Below are 15,664 nucleotides of genomic sequence, written 5' to 3' on the forward strand. Positions count from 1 at the left end.
TGTTCTTCCTCTAGATAAAATATTTCAAAAAGAGCTTTTATGTGCTCATCTAAGTTCATATTTTTAACACTGTAATTATTTCCACCACATTCTTCAACGCCTCAGTCCTTCCTACTCCAAACAGATTAAACTTTTTACTTCATTCGCATTCAACATCCACATTCAATTTCAATATGTACATTATTTCTACTTATTATATTTTTGTTAACCAAAGGCCTTTTCCCATTTAAACAGGGTGGTTCCAGAAAGCGTTACCCTTCCAGTTCTGGATGAGACTGCTAACCCCTTGCCTTTTTCCATCCTGGCTGAGGCCTATCACAGCCGACTATCCAATTTGCTGTGCAACCTTAAGTTCCAATTTTCTGTGCAACCTTAAGTAAATGCATTTACTGCAAGGTATCACTCAGTCTTAATCAAACCCAAGAAATGTCATCTTTTTTATTTATTTATTTATTTTTTTGGTTGGGGAGGGTTATAGCAGGGCCACTTATAAGTGTTAAACGTTAGCATGAATCTTATACCATGTGCAAAGTTCAATGTTTGTTCTTCAAGAGTAGTGGCAGTAAATGCATGTGGCACTTTGGTAACTCATACCACCACTGAATGACATCCATGCATTATTTTTGATGTTGGCTGTATCGATTTTCCTTCTACATAATATACTGACACTTGCTACGCAACCTCCAAACACTGGTTGGTTATGAGGACACTAGATCTAAAGATTTATCTAAATAATAAAGAACGTGTAAAGATTATACATAATGTAATGCCATATCCTCTCAGGCCGCATACACCTCATTTACATATGACAGGAAATTCACATGACAATCCAACCCCCAAGATGACCTGCATGTGTTACAACATAGCTATAATTTGAATAGCTAGCTAAAATATTTTCATGACCTGAAAAATAAGCCAAAACGTTTCATCCCGTATGATTCTAGAAATCTCGTGTATTTGCTGTGGTTAAAATGGAATATTTCAAAAATAATTCAAGAAAATTCTTGAAGGGTTATGGAGGTTTTAAACACCTGCTGGATAGCTGGGGTACGTCCACCCTATAGTAAAACATCTCATACACACACGTGGGAACTCATCACATACACATCACAAACATGTTGAATACTAGATAACGACTTATCGGTATTATCCAGCACTGGCTGAAGATTTGTTCTCCAGTTGCAGACATGTTTTTATGAGATGTTTTTCTATAGCGTGGACACGCCATTGAAGAGCAACACAGACAATCCCGACATCAAAGCCAAAAATCTTATGCCGCTCAAACTCTGTGAGATATCCTATTTCTTGAATAAAAACTATCAGTCAACAGATTTTCTAATCCTGATACAAACGTCCATTTCTCTACTCATCCCGCAATAGTTCTACATCAGTCCTTAAGTGATCTTACATATGTGAGCAATAACTGATTTAAGATTAAATTGACACGTATGTGAATTCACATGCTTCGCAGATAAAGAATACAATTGGCAACTATCACTCTTCAGATTTAGTAGCCGACTGTCATGATTTAATTTAGATATGCACACATCATGTAAATGGCAGCCATGAGTAAAATATAATTGAAATCACCAAATAGTTTAGTACACAAGACAAATGGCAAAATGTCGTTTCTGTCAAGAAAACCTGCTGTTTACAAAGATCACAGATCTTCCCAAAAATTAACTGTCAAACCTCAATCATCTTGTAACATATCAAGGCTATGTAACATAATGAAATTTCAACCAGTTTCATAAATATTACTGAGTTTCTAGCAAAAAATAGACAGTGGTACAGAAAGAGGAACAGCGAGACAGGGACACTACAAATGTAAACATACGTCAAAAATATGGCAGAGGAGCAGAGCATGTCATTTAAATTTAACCAGAATTTCAGACTTCAAAACAGAAAAAAGGACATCCATGACGCTAAGGCTAAGAAATACAGAAAATCCAGACCATTTCGGCGACCAACCAAGTTGCGTCAAATCCGGAAACTTGTTAGAAATTACCTTCTTTTTTTTTTTATTTTGTAAAGGCAACTCAGTATAATCGCATATTTCACAGCGAACAGCATTAATATGAATCCTATGTTAACATTTTAATTTCTTTAAGTTGGACGAGTTCAAAATCTGAAAGTCAAGTCAAGTTTGGCCAAGTATAACTATCATACCTCGCCCAACTAACCAATAGTGTTAATTTCAAATCTTTCTAGTTATATAACAGTATCGGTACGACTGCGGTCTTCCAATGAATGAAATTAACATTCAAGCTTAGTTAGTATCTGGATGGCTAACCCTCTTAAAATGGAAAGTATGCTTTTTGAAAGCTAAGGATTTGCATTACTAAGTATTTTTGTACATCCTGTAAAACAAAATTATTCACAACATAGAAACGAAACCAAAAATATCTCCATCTACTATGAAACGACGGAACAATCATTATTTTGGTTTAATCATAATATGCGTAGCTATCTATGACAATGATCAAACTAATACTATAGTAATATGCTTGTCTCAAGGAACAATTTGAAGTGTTAAATTCAGTAGAATTTGACCTCAATCTACAGAAGTATTCATTTTTTATACTTCTGCAAATTTTTTAAACACCCATTTTAAATAATCTTTTGAGGAAAGCCCAGAAAGGGAGCAAAATATGCCACTTTAAGTCTACTGTTTCTAAAAAACAATTAACTGGAATCTGCATGTTACGTAGGCTACCGTTTTGGAGAAGGTGTACAGGAACTTGACGTGACATGTGATATAAAATGGATATACAAGAGAACTTCCGAATTGTTTTTTAAACTGTTATATTTATAGAGTTCCAAATCCTGTTTCTGAAGAATTCTGCCATTTATTGTGACCTCATGACCAAAATAATAAGTCTATGTCATAATCATTTTATGTAAATAGTCAAGATTGGTACCTTCCTGACAAATTTTACGAAAATGTTACGAAAAATTTGATACAACAACTAAAAAGAGTGAAAATTATACTTCGCCACAGTGACAGTGAAGTCTAATGATACCGTATCAAGAGTTACCTTCCTGAACCAGCCACGAACGTAACTCGATTTATTTACGGTTACTTTGCAGGAAAACCACTGGTCTATTTACTTGTAAGATAAGAATTAATATGATTATCATCATTTTTTTTATCATTCTTACTGCTGCTCTTCCAACAAGTGTATGCTGTCTACCATTAAAAATAACAGGACCAATTACTAGATTCTGGAAACTCAGGATTCTGGAAAGTTTTTGAGTTTCTAATTTTGAACTACGGCCTCCACCCTCCCCTACAGCCGCCCTTTCCGCCCATAATAAAACACTGCAACTTCTGTACAACGTACAGACGTTATGGCTGACAAATTACTGGGTTGCCAAACTGCGTGATGTTATGATTAATTATTGGGCCTGTAATGGAACTGAATTAGTGACCAGAGAATACATTTGGCTCTGGAACTGAAATAGTAATCAGAGAATACATTTGGCTTTGAATCTGAAGCACTGATCAGAGAGCATATTTGGCTATGGAACTAAAGTACTGATCACAGAGTACATTTGGCTATGGAACTGAAGTACTGATCAGAGAATACATCTGGCTATGAATCTGAAGTACTGATCAGAGAGTACATTTGCCTATGGAACTGAATTACTGATCACAGAGTACATTTGGTTATGAATCTGAAGTACAGATCAGAGAGCACATTTGGCTATGACTCTGAAGTAATGAACATCTGGCTATGAAACTGAAACACTGATCAGAGAATACATTTGGTTAGTGCATGGAAGACCATATCAGTGTCGATTGTATGACATCTGATTTCATATTCTCTAAATCCTCAGGTTGTACCGTAATAAACTGCCTTTCATCCATCGTTGTGACAAAGTTACAGACTATTCCTAACGGGACCAAGTAGTTTTATTATTTTCAGACAATAAAGAAAGTCCGTCGAAAACGTTTACGCGAAAATTATTAACTTGTTTATACGAATAATACGAACAACTGCCTAATCTGAATAACTTCCTAATATTTTCAATATCATATGACATTCAAAGCATGACCCATCTGTCTATGTTGCAAGCAGGATAGTACAATGTTAAATGAAAGGAACAGTGGAGGCACCTTTCAATGTTTTCCCCGTTTAATGCCAAATTTATTAAAACAAGAAAGCTAAACTGCTAACGGCAGGGAAAATTCCCTGAAAGGAAATAAGGAAAACAGAAAAATACTAATGCCCTACAATGATCAGGGGTCTCTCCCATCAATGTTAAGTTCGTCTGGTAGGAGGAACCATGTTCTGGTTTGTTTTGATCTAAGAAGGAATTGACGTAACTTCGTAAGCTATCTAATTCCCACGTAATAACAGAGTAATTTACTTCATATACTATAATTTTAGTTAGTTCTCATAATCCTTACGAATGCGTCTACAGTAGTGAATATTCGTTTATTATTAGTGCTGTGGCCTTCGAACACACTATCCCAGTTTACAGGTAGCCATAATTTTTGCACAAGTCATTTATCTAGCTTAATCCAGACCACATACTTTTTTTGTAAGACTGATATTCTAAAAAAATCCATTATTTTCCCCCTGTGTAAGTTTTCCTATCAAAAAGTTAAGTATACCTTAGTTTAACCAGACCACTGAGCTGATTAACAGCTCTCCTAGGGCTGGCCCGAAGGATTAGACTTATTTTACGTGGCTAAGAACCAATTGGTTACCTAGCAACGGACCTACAGCTTATTGTGGAATCCGAACCACATTATACCGAGAAATGAATTTCTATCACCAGAAATAAATTCCTCCAATTCTTCATTGGCCGGTCGGAGACTCGAACTCAGGCCTAGCAAAGTGCTAGCCGAGAACTCTACCGACTATCCCAACGAGGAACTTTTCCTATTAAAAAAGTGTTGTATATTAGAAGATGGACTCCCATACCATCTACAAGGAGGCCACTTGACAACAGATGATCAGACACCGACAACGGGCAACACCATAAATGCGCATAGAAGGAACACCAAAAGAAGAAATGCCAGCTCTTAACATTCATCATGACAATTCAACAAAGTCTGATAGGCAGACAAGAGCAAGCAAGGTTTACACAAGACAGTGAATGGATCAACCATGGTGAAGGTCTAACAAGACTTGAGCTGATGGACAACATCTATGCTATAACCTTGACAAAATCACTCATGTGATTCAGTGAACTTCAGACATAAGATACACAGTCTGGTTATACGACTGATGACAATCATCAGATGAAAGTATTGGCCAATGTACGCGGTGCTTGGTGCCAGTAACTTTTGTACCAAACCACAACAAAAATTCCAAATATGAGGACTATCCACACCTTCATGACAGAAAGACATTAATCAAGCCAATCGGGATCAAATGTTAACTAGATAGGGACATGATACTTGACATAAATGGTTCACACAATAACTGCAACAACGCATTTAAGATTAAAATTCAAGATGTGGCCAGTGAAAACAGAGCCATTGACTAAGTAATAATGAAAATGACCAAACTTGATCTAGTGACGGAATGCAGATGAAAAGCAGAAGACAAAACTTTTTTTTTTTGACAAAATGTTTTTGTGCCAAGCCAATATGTATGCAACTTCATGCCCTTAACTAACCCAGGTTGAAGAAAAGAAAATAAAATGAATGGGGAAAACCTAAGAGTGACTTTTAACCCTCAAATAAATGAGAGAAAAGCTCTTTAAAATAGAACACATTTCAATACAGAGGATTTAGAAAATTTGGAAGCAGGGAAAAGAAAGTTTTTTAACTGACATAATCAAACTGGCCATCAGGCAAAAATTCTGGTGGCCTTATGGGTATTTTGGTAACCTAAACCTTTAAATCTACATAATAAGAGATGGTGTAATAAAGCCATACTATCTTGTCATGAAGTTAATGCCAATTATTACATGGTAAAATGCTGGAAATGTTATGCCTAAATTCAACATGCATCCATTTATATATGTATTTATAGTAAATACCACATGAATGAATATTACGATAACAGTTATGTACCGATATTTTACTCACTACACTCTCGATAGAAACACTTCCAGAGCACAGAACTGTTTCTCGAAAAACCACGTATTCTCAGTCCTCAAGCAAACCTGTGGGTTCGTACCTGTTCAGTCAATGTCCTTGTGACGGGAAAAAAAAGTGCAAGTAGTTTTTTTGGTATCCACACCCGAAAGACCATCATCAGCTGATGAATCATATCCTCAGATCCCCAAACCTTCAAGAGAGAGAGAGAGAGAGAGAGAGAGAGAGAGAGAGAGAGAGAGAGAGAGAGAGAGAGAGAGAGAGAGAGAGATTATAGAAGGGTCACAGCTGACAAGGGCACCGCATCCGTGGTTAGAGTATATACGTTCTGAGGGTCAAGGGGTAACACACACCTGGTCAATTAGGACCTGCATCTACGGTGGCTATAAGTGGTACTTGACCCTTTTTGTTCAGGAAGGTTAGAGAGAAGGCCCATAATGGCAAAGCCTCTCGTCATTTAAGACACACGTAGATTAAAGGAATATAGATGGGGGAGGCTAGAGGTTTCGTCCCCACAGTCACGAGAAAGACCGAATAAAAAGAGGTTTGGTTGGTGTAGGATAGACTGGGATGTGTCTCTTCTATGAAAATTCCTTTCTTGTCTGTTAACTTTCTCAGCTAAGGCTAGACATGAAGCGAACATTTTCATCACCAATTCTCTTCCACAAATCTTTAATTCACCTCTGCCTCACGTCTCTAAAACTTACTTATACCTAACATAACAGTAAAAATAAAGTTATTTACTTCTAAACACCAACTACATAGGATCGCCAAGCATGGAACTTGGCTGGAACTATTTTCAAGCACACACTTAGAAGATTAGAAACCATCCAACATCTGTTTGGGGGCACAAGCAAAAAAAAAAAAAATAAACTGGGCTATGAATTTTACTGTCCATCATAAAAAATAATGTCTTTTCATTATAAAACCTATCAATTTATCTGCAGCCACAAAAAACCCAATTACGTTTATACGAGGGCAAAGCTATAAATTACGACGATGATCTGATTTTTCCAAACGATGTCTTTGGTTTTTTTTTTTTGTCTCCCAAACTTTGCACATCGTTTTTTTTTTTTTCTCAAAACCATTTTTTCGCTTATAGAATACGACGCCACTTCCTAAGGGTTGCACAATCAGTATAAGTGCAATGGCTATCGTTGCAAAGAATAGTTTGTAAAGACTGCATAAATACTATGCCCATTTTTAAGAATTGCATAAATAAGATGGATGTTCCTGAGGGTTGCAGAAAATCAATAGCACTTTTTAATTCTAATCTAGCACTACTTTAGAGCAGGTTAACCACAAGGCACCATATAAACTTTGTAGCTTATGAGCTTAAGGCTACCAAGGGTACCTGATCTTATTAGCAGCTTTCTAAGTGAACATCAAATAAAACCAGAACGACCTAACCTTGCGTAAATTGGGAATTACAGTACACCACCTCATACCATCGCTATAAAATCAACACCTCAGTACAGAGTTGAAATTTCCCCCGTTTCTTGCCTACTTCAACACTGGCCTCGTTATGAGCATAGATTGTCGTTCGCCGACATTAGCATAAAGGACTCACTTAGGCAGAAGGAGAACCAGGAAGGAAAGTTACGTCTTGCTAATGAGAAATTTCTTTTAGGCAATGAGACTTTTGTGAGCAGTCTTTGACGATCGTTTGCAAGTCTACAAAACAAATAAGTAGAAATTATATTAATCAGAACAAAAACTTTTAGAGATCAACGTCCAGGCAAGATGCAGAAGCCTGTACCTATCAAACATGCAGTTTGTGGGTTTAACAGACTGATTTACTGGCAACGGTTAAATCAAAATAAGTATACCCAATGTTACTATGCATATACACACACATTAATGATAATGTGTAACGTTTTAAGGCCAAGAGCATTAAAAAAACTTTTACATCTTTTCCTTCTTTAAGAGACAGGAATGCTCTGTGGCCTCCTTCTTGGTTAAGCACAACATTCTTTATTATAACTTTTTCAGCTTGCTTCGTGCCTGGGCTCTATAGAAAGAAAAATTAGGCTGCTCGTAGCATTAGCCTTTACTTAAAAAAATAAAAATGCTCCTTATTCCTAGACAACTGAATAATGGAAAATCATCAACGTTCTGTTACCGATTGATTTAGAACTATGTCAGAAACTCAGGTCACAACAGCATTGGTCACTGATACCGAAAACACTGAATAGAAACGCTTTCTTAAACCCAGCAAACTCTTTAAGCCAAAAAAACTGAGTGATTACTATAAAATGTCTACAGCTGATCCATTCTACCATCGAGAGCACTGCAAACCTTCTATCGCAACCCGTTACTGTTTTGCCACAGATTTTCTAGTTGCTGTCACAAATTATGATGTGGGAGGTACCAAGTTTCCCTTATCCCATTTTTTCCCTCATTTTCAAGAAAAATGCTACACGAAGTCCTAGCAACCCTATACCTAACCAACAAAAAAAGGGAACAGAGGGGGATCACACTGGATGATTCATTACAAAATACTAACTGATAAAAAGAAGAAAGTTTAAGAGAGATTCGAGCCAGTTTAGGATGCGAAGGCCTTATTTTCTTCAATACACTACAGTATCAACTTTTTAAAAACAATGGTACTTACTTCAAAAGATGAGAACATAAAGACAGCTTCAATACATACCTGAAAAAGAAAAAAAATCATCATTAATGAATATGAATGGATATTTCTAATCTTTAGTTAACACTGACTACCCTCCTGGCCTCCAAAATATTTTTACCGTCATCCCAGACAAAATCTGCGATCAAAATTGACATCTGTTCTAGAATCCTGGCAACATGTTACAAGAGAAAAATCAAAATGGAAGGGCCGAGCACCGTAGCAATGGCTGTCATAAGCTCCGAATCCGAGATTTTATCTTAACGTAATGAAGTACTCCTCGAGCTTTCGACCACATTCCAAGGAAATTTTCTAAGACTCTTCGAAGTGCAACGGTATGCAATGATCTTCCTTTAGACTACGCTACAATCTTGAAAATTTTCAAACGCGAATAACTTTTTCCGCTCATAGTGAACATTTACTCTATACTTGTATTAATGGTTTCGTGGTCATTGCTGGTCATTCCTATACCGTCAACTTGGACAAGAAACTTCTGATATCGCCTTTAGTGCCTACACTTCATAAATTACGTGTGTGAAACTCGTTTTGCAGAGTCAACATCCACATTCTGTTGAGGGGCCACAATACACAGCCCTGTAGCAGAGGTTTCTCATTTCCTCTGAACGATATTCCAGGTTTCCATGGATATATTTGCTTGTTTTTTGATTAGTCTATATCGATTTGTTATACCCTCTGATTTCTCTATTTTTTCACATTCACGGAAGCTTATGATAACACTGATGGAAGATGTGATGTGAAATATGTTGAGGATATCTGTTGCTACTACTTTTTTACAAGGAAAGCACCAAATGTTATGTTAGGATATCTAAATGGGAGAGTGACTGGTTTGGTCTAAAAGCAGGTATCAGACAAGAGTTTTACGTCTCCACAGCTGGGCTGATAAGAATAGCCAGGAAGATAGCAAAAGAGTGCAACGTTACAGGATAAAAGGAGTTACGAATGGCATGAGGCAAGGAAGATGACAGGTCTCAAAAGTTTCAATGTATGGTAGGACTTTTGAGCTAACGCTACCTTATGGAGTTCATGTTTGGCTGCTGAATATGATCCAAAAGGCAAAACATGTTAAACGACTTTTTACAGGCGTATGTTTAATATTTAAATTGTAAATAGTGAGAGCTGAAAGGGTTGCTATGTACAGAGACAACAATGTCATAAAACGGTTAGAGAAGGTGAAATTATGGATCAGTTATCTGAGGTCAGGTCAACTGGAGAGCGGGATAAATGTGACAGAATGAAAGGAGCTGAGATTTGTTAAACAGAGTTCATAAGAACACATGTACAGTACTTGGTCTTTTAGGATACTGTTATCCTAGTGATTACTGGACATAAGTGTCATAAAGATGATATGAGAGCTTGTTAAAATAAAAATATTACCAGTGCCATATTACGAATATCTAACAAGGATGCACTAACTCCAGAAGCCTGGGCACTATGGACACTAGTGGAATTCTCTACTGGGAGAAACTTACGTTATCACCAAGCGACAAATCTTCCGCTGATGCACAAGTCATAAATGCCATTGCTAATCCCCGACCAACTAACAAAGAGACAAACATACAGACAGAACCAACCAAAAACAAAACCACCTCGGCGAAGGTAACAGCCTGAACACTTGAAATCAAGGTCTAAAGAATACTTAAATCATTGCTTGAAAACTTGACGAATAAAGCTGCCTGGGACTGATAATCATTATGCCCAACCATAAGAAATCTTTTCCTCTGAGTTAGGCTAATTCTGAGCAAGCTTCCAAAGGACAAATGAAGCAGGCAAAGCAAAAATAATAATAACGTAAATCTTCATTACTTCGAATGGCGTCGACGACCATAGCTGGTGCATAGGTAGTTTGCAAAACTCAATCAATCATTAGCACTTCGAATGAGGAAAAGGAAATTATGTCACAATACAAAAAATACTAGGTTATTTGATCTATGCGATTCCTCTAAGACAAATTTGGGATAACCTGAACACTCAAAACATAGAATGAAAGAGGTTAAAATAATGTCAATTTTGCCCCAGCTCTCTTCTATAACTTCTCCTTTCCCCTGTCTTACTTTCTGGATCAAAGAACGAAAAAAAGTTCCCAGGAGTACACAGTAACGTACTGAAGGTATTGATCTCATGCATTATCTTTTCATCACAAGGGACTTCGGTCAAATTTCCAGCAGAAAAATTTGCATTTAGAAGAAACCTGAAGAAAACAGAAAAAAGCAATGACCATATGTTTAAAAGAAAAGCAGGACAAAAACACAAACCTGACAGATAGGAAACATAAGGATCAACAAACTGGGAGTCACAAACAGTATTATGAAATAGGTAAAAACCAAAGCTGCAATGCTTCCCCGAGTTTTCGGAGCTCAAATTGTATAATTTGGTATATTTGATAATTGAGTTCAGAATAAATACCTTAATCGAATGTAAGTCTCTAAAAAAAAGACTTCTGGACCAATGTAAATACCTCACAGGCTTAAAATGAGAAAATTACAGAAAGTTGTGGATCGATAACAAGCAAAATGAGAGAGAGAGAGAGAGAGAGAGAGAGAGAGAGAGAGACTATGTTTATTATTATCAGTATTAAAATAAAGTTTACCTAGACTACTGAGAACAAACATGGAGAACATGAAGTGCAAGATAAATAGGGCCACGCCGGTGGTCCGCAACCACAGATATTCAAAAGATATGAAAAAATGAAGTCGGAGTAGTTTCAATTACTTACAAAATAATAGAATAAAATGCAGCAGCTCAGTAGTTTCAATAACTTTCAACAATAATACAATATGATGCAACATGATGCTAGTCATGAATAATTTAATCAATACAGTTTATGCTGCAAGTCATGGTAGTTTCCACTACAACAAAAATAGACAGGATGCAGCAGCATGATAGTTTCAAATACTTTAACAAGAGTGGATATAATGCAGGAGCATGATAGTTCCAAATTCATTAAAAAGGGTAAAATATGACATAACAGCTATAACAATTGTTATGGTAGTTTTCATTAATTTAACAATAGCAGAATATGGTGCAATACCATGGTCGGTTTCAGTATGTTAACAATAGCTGATTATGATACAAAGTACCTCAATTCCAAACATTTTAATAACAGTACAATATGAAGCAGCAGCATGTTACTTTTGATGTTTATACCAATTGTGGTGCATGGCACAATATAAGAATGATGCAAAGCATGGTAGTTTCCGTGACCTGAACAAGAGTAGATTATGATGCAACATCATGGTAGTTTTCAATACTTTAACAACAGTAAAATAAGAGGCAACATACAGTATTTTCTGATACATTATCAATGGCAGAATATGATGCAGCAGCTGGTAATTTCCAATGCTTTAACAGCAGTTGTTTATGAAGCAGCAGCATGTTAGTTTTGAATTTTTTACCAACAGTTGAAAAAGACGCAACAACATGGTCGTTTCGATTCCTTTAACAGCTGCAGAAAATGATTCAACAGCAAGGTGGTTTTCAATACCTTAAACAATAACGAAATATGATGCATCTTCAAGCCGTAGAATATGATGAAACAGCATGGTCATTTCGAATACTTTACTAACGTCAGAATATGATTAAAAAGGCATGGTAGTTTCCGAGATTTTACCAATAGTAGAATATAAAGTAGCAGCATTGTAGTTTCCAATACTTGAACGACAGTAGAATAAGATGCAACAGCAAGCGAATTCTGAATACTTAGGAATCCTAGAATATGAATGATTAGCATGGTAGTTTTTAATAATTTAATAATAACAGAATATTATGTAGCCAGGTGGTACTTTCAAATACTATAATCATTATAGGATATGATGCAGAATTATGAAAGTTCCCAATACTATATAAATAACAGAATTTGATGTAACAGCATGGTCATTTCAAATATTCTAACAATTGTGAATACTTTGATAATAATAGATTATGATGCAATGTCATGGTAAATCTTATTGCTTTAACTATGGTGGAGTAAGATGCAGCAACTTGGCAGTTTTGAATACTTTAATAGTTGAAGAATATGTTGCAGAAGTAAGGTAGGTTTGAGTATTTAAAGAAAAAGTGATATATGTGCAGCAGCATGGTAGAGTCAAATAATACGATGAAACAGCATGGCAGATTTTAATGCTGTAACAACAGCATGGTAATTTTGAATATGTTAGCGATAGTAGGATACGATACAGCGGTATGGTAATACCTAAGCCTTCACCAGAAGCAGAATATAATTTCGCAGCATGAAATTTCGATTACTTAAAAAATATTACATACGACATACCGTACCAGCATGGTGGCGTGAATGCCCCAACACGAGTTGAATATCAAGCAGCAGCCTGGCATTTACAAAGCATTAAGAATATCAGAATATGATGCAACAGCACGGTAGTTAGATGCACCAGGGTTGTCACCGTTATGCTGAGGAAGAGCATTCACAAGAAAGCAACAGGGAAAACACGGCACACGAGAACGTCAAGGCGAGTGAGTGGGAAGCACGATTTTCTCAGAGGAGAAGTGTCGAAGAAAAACGAGAGGAAGTGTTATCTTCATTACGAACTCAAGTTCCTTGTTTAAAAAATTCTTCTTACTATATTTATTTTGTCTTGAACTGTATATTCTTTAGCAAAGAAAAGTTCCTTGTTTAACATATTCTTCTTACTATATTTATTTTGTCTTGAACTGTACATTCTTTAGCAAAGAAAACTTAAGTAAATAAATATAAATAATTATAAAGGTACAATCAGTGAACAACAACAAACTTTCACACGATAACTCTGATGCTGGTGAAAACGATAACCAAGAACTGAAATGTTTATTACTTTAGTCGGTCTTGAAGTGTATTTCAACTATGATTAAAACAATGATGTCGTCAATCACACCAGCGAGGAGTTCCCAACTCGACCATTAACATACCAAGAAACTGGCTGAAGTTGGTATCGCCCATTTCCATTGGGATACCTAAGAAGTACGCATAAGCTGCCTAACGTGGTAGCCATAAAATTCTTTACTATTCCTGCAATAGAACTCAAAAGAAAATCTACTGAAACACCTTTGTAATGTAATTTTCCGTCTAAATATAAACCTGGAAAACTCCCAGTAACAATGTTTTTGCAAGTACAACAAAAATTAGCAAGTGAAAAATGCGACGAAGTTTCTTCGGCGCAATCCAGTTTTCTATACAGCGTATAATGCTGTATAAAACTCTAAGCCACGGCCTGGTGGTGGCCTGTGTTGTTGTCACCTATAGCAATGCCAGACGCACGATCTAACTTGAACATTAAATCAAATAAAAACTACAGAGGCTAAATGGCTGCAGTCTGGTATGTTTGATGATTGGAGGGTGGATGATCAACGTACCAATTTGCAGCCTTCTAGCCTCAGTAGTTTTTAAGATCTGAGGGCGGACAGTAAAAGTGCGGACGGACAGACAAATAGCTATCTCAATGGTTTTCTTTTACATAAAACTAAAAAAAATCATAATCATTACAGCTTCACATATTTATTCCAGCACAAGAGAACAATCCCACCAATGACTTCGAAGATAATTCACAACCTCCAATCATTTCTTCTACTTTGTTTCTCTCTCTCTCTCTTTTTATTTTTTTTGGGGGGGAGGGGGAGCGGGCGTTGGCTGGGGCTTGAAAAGAGCCTAAAACTGTTCGTCCCACTGCCTTAAATGATGCCTGTATCGTGAAAATGAGCATCACACTGAAGCAACTTTATCCCGTCTCTGAACAGGTCACAATCGTTTGACCTATAAAGGTACAAGATGAGTAACCAACACGACCCAGTCCCAAAATGCAGACCGTCTACAATTAAACATATTTTCGGTAACAGTCCAATCTTTAACCGACAGGGAACATCAACTTTTGGCAACAAATCGTTGAAAAAATTTTGTCAACACTCAGAGTTCTCAGTTTATCCAATTATTAAATTTCCAAGAATTTGTAATTTATTGTGTGAGATCTAATGGTTTTACTTAGAACAAACCCTTCGCGCCAGGCCCATGAGTAATGATGCTGGCACAGTGGTCTGGATAATAATAATAATAATAATAATAATAATAATAATAATAATAATAATAATAATAATAATCAGTACAACAAGGATCAACAGGAGACTCTGCTTATTGAATTACTACCAGCCAAACTGGTTCTTACTGCCTTTGCTAATGAGGAATCGCTATCTAGTCTCCCATCCGCTGTTAAGAGCGGACGATGAGGTGATTCGAATACAGCTCGCAATACCTGAAAAATTACTAAAATGATACGCCTCTTTTCCCTTTCAGCGGGGGTGGCGCCAGAAAGGTAAAGCCGTCAAGTTTATAAGCAAGTCCTTAGACGCGACTGTCAGCAGCGTAATTCGAGTTTCCGAGGAGTGAAAGGGGTTTTAGCAACTTATAAAGGGCGATATATCTCACCACCCAAAGACTGTGTTTTATCCTCAGAAGTTGATCATTATTATACGTAATAACAATGGCTATGAAGACCAAAGACCTCTTACTATCATAGTTTCCTTGGTCTATGGGAAATTGGCTAAAATTTCTCCCTTTACCTGAAACCTTTACGTTGGTCAAACATATTTAGAAAAAATATCATTTTTCCCGAATTAGTTCAACCAGACCACTGAGCTGTTTAACAGCTCTCCTAGAGAGGGCTGGCCCGGAGGATTTGACTTATTTTACGTGGCTAAGAACCAATTGGTTACCTAGCAACGGGGCCTACAGCTTATTGTGGAATCCGAACCACATTATACCGAGAAATGAATTTCTATCACCGGAAATAAATTCCTCTCATTCTTCATTCGCCAGCCGGAGAATCGAACGCGGGCCTAGGAGAGTGCTAGCCGAGTACGATATCGACCCATCCAATGAGGCCGAGATACCTGCATATCACAAACATCCGAGAAAAATGTTAAAGAGAATAACAATATTTTAATTTAAATATAAACTTGCATATTAAACAGGTGGA

Source organism: Macrobrachium rosenbergii, chromosome 5 (assembly GCF_040412425.1).
Source record: "Macrobrachium rosenbergii isolate ZJJX-2024 chromosome 5, ASM4041242v1, whole genome shotgun sequence".
NCBI lineage: Eukaryota > Metazoa > Arthropoda > Malacostraca > Decapoda > Palaemonidae > Macrobrachium > Macrobrachium rosenbergii.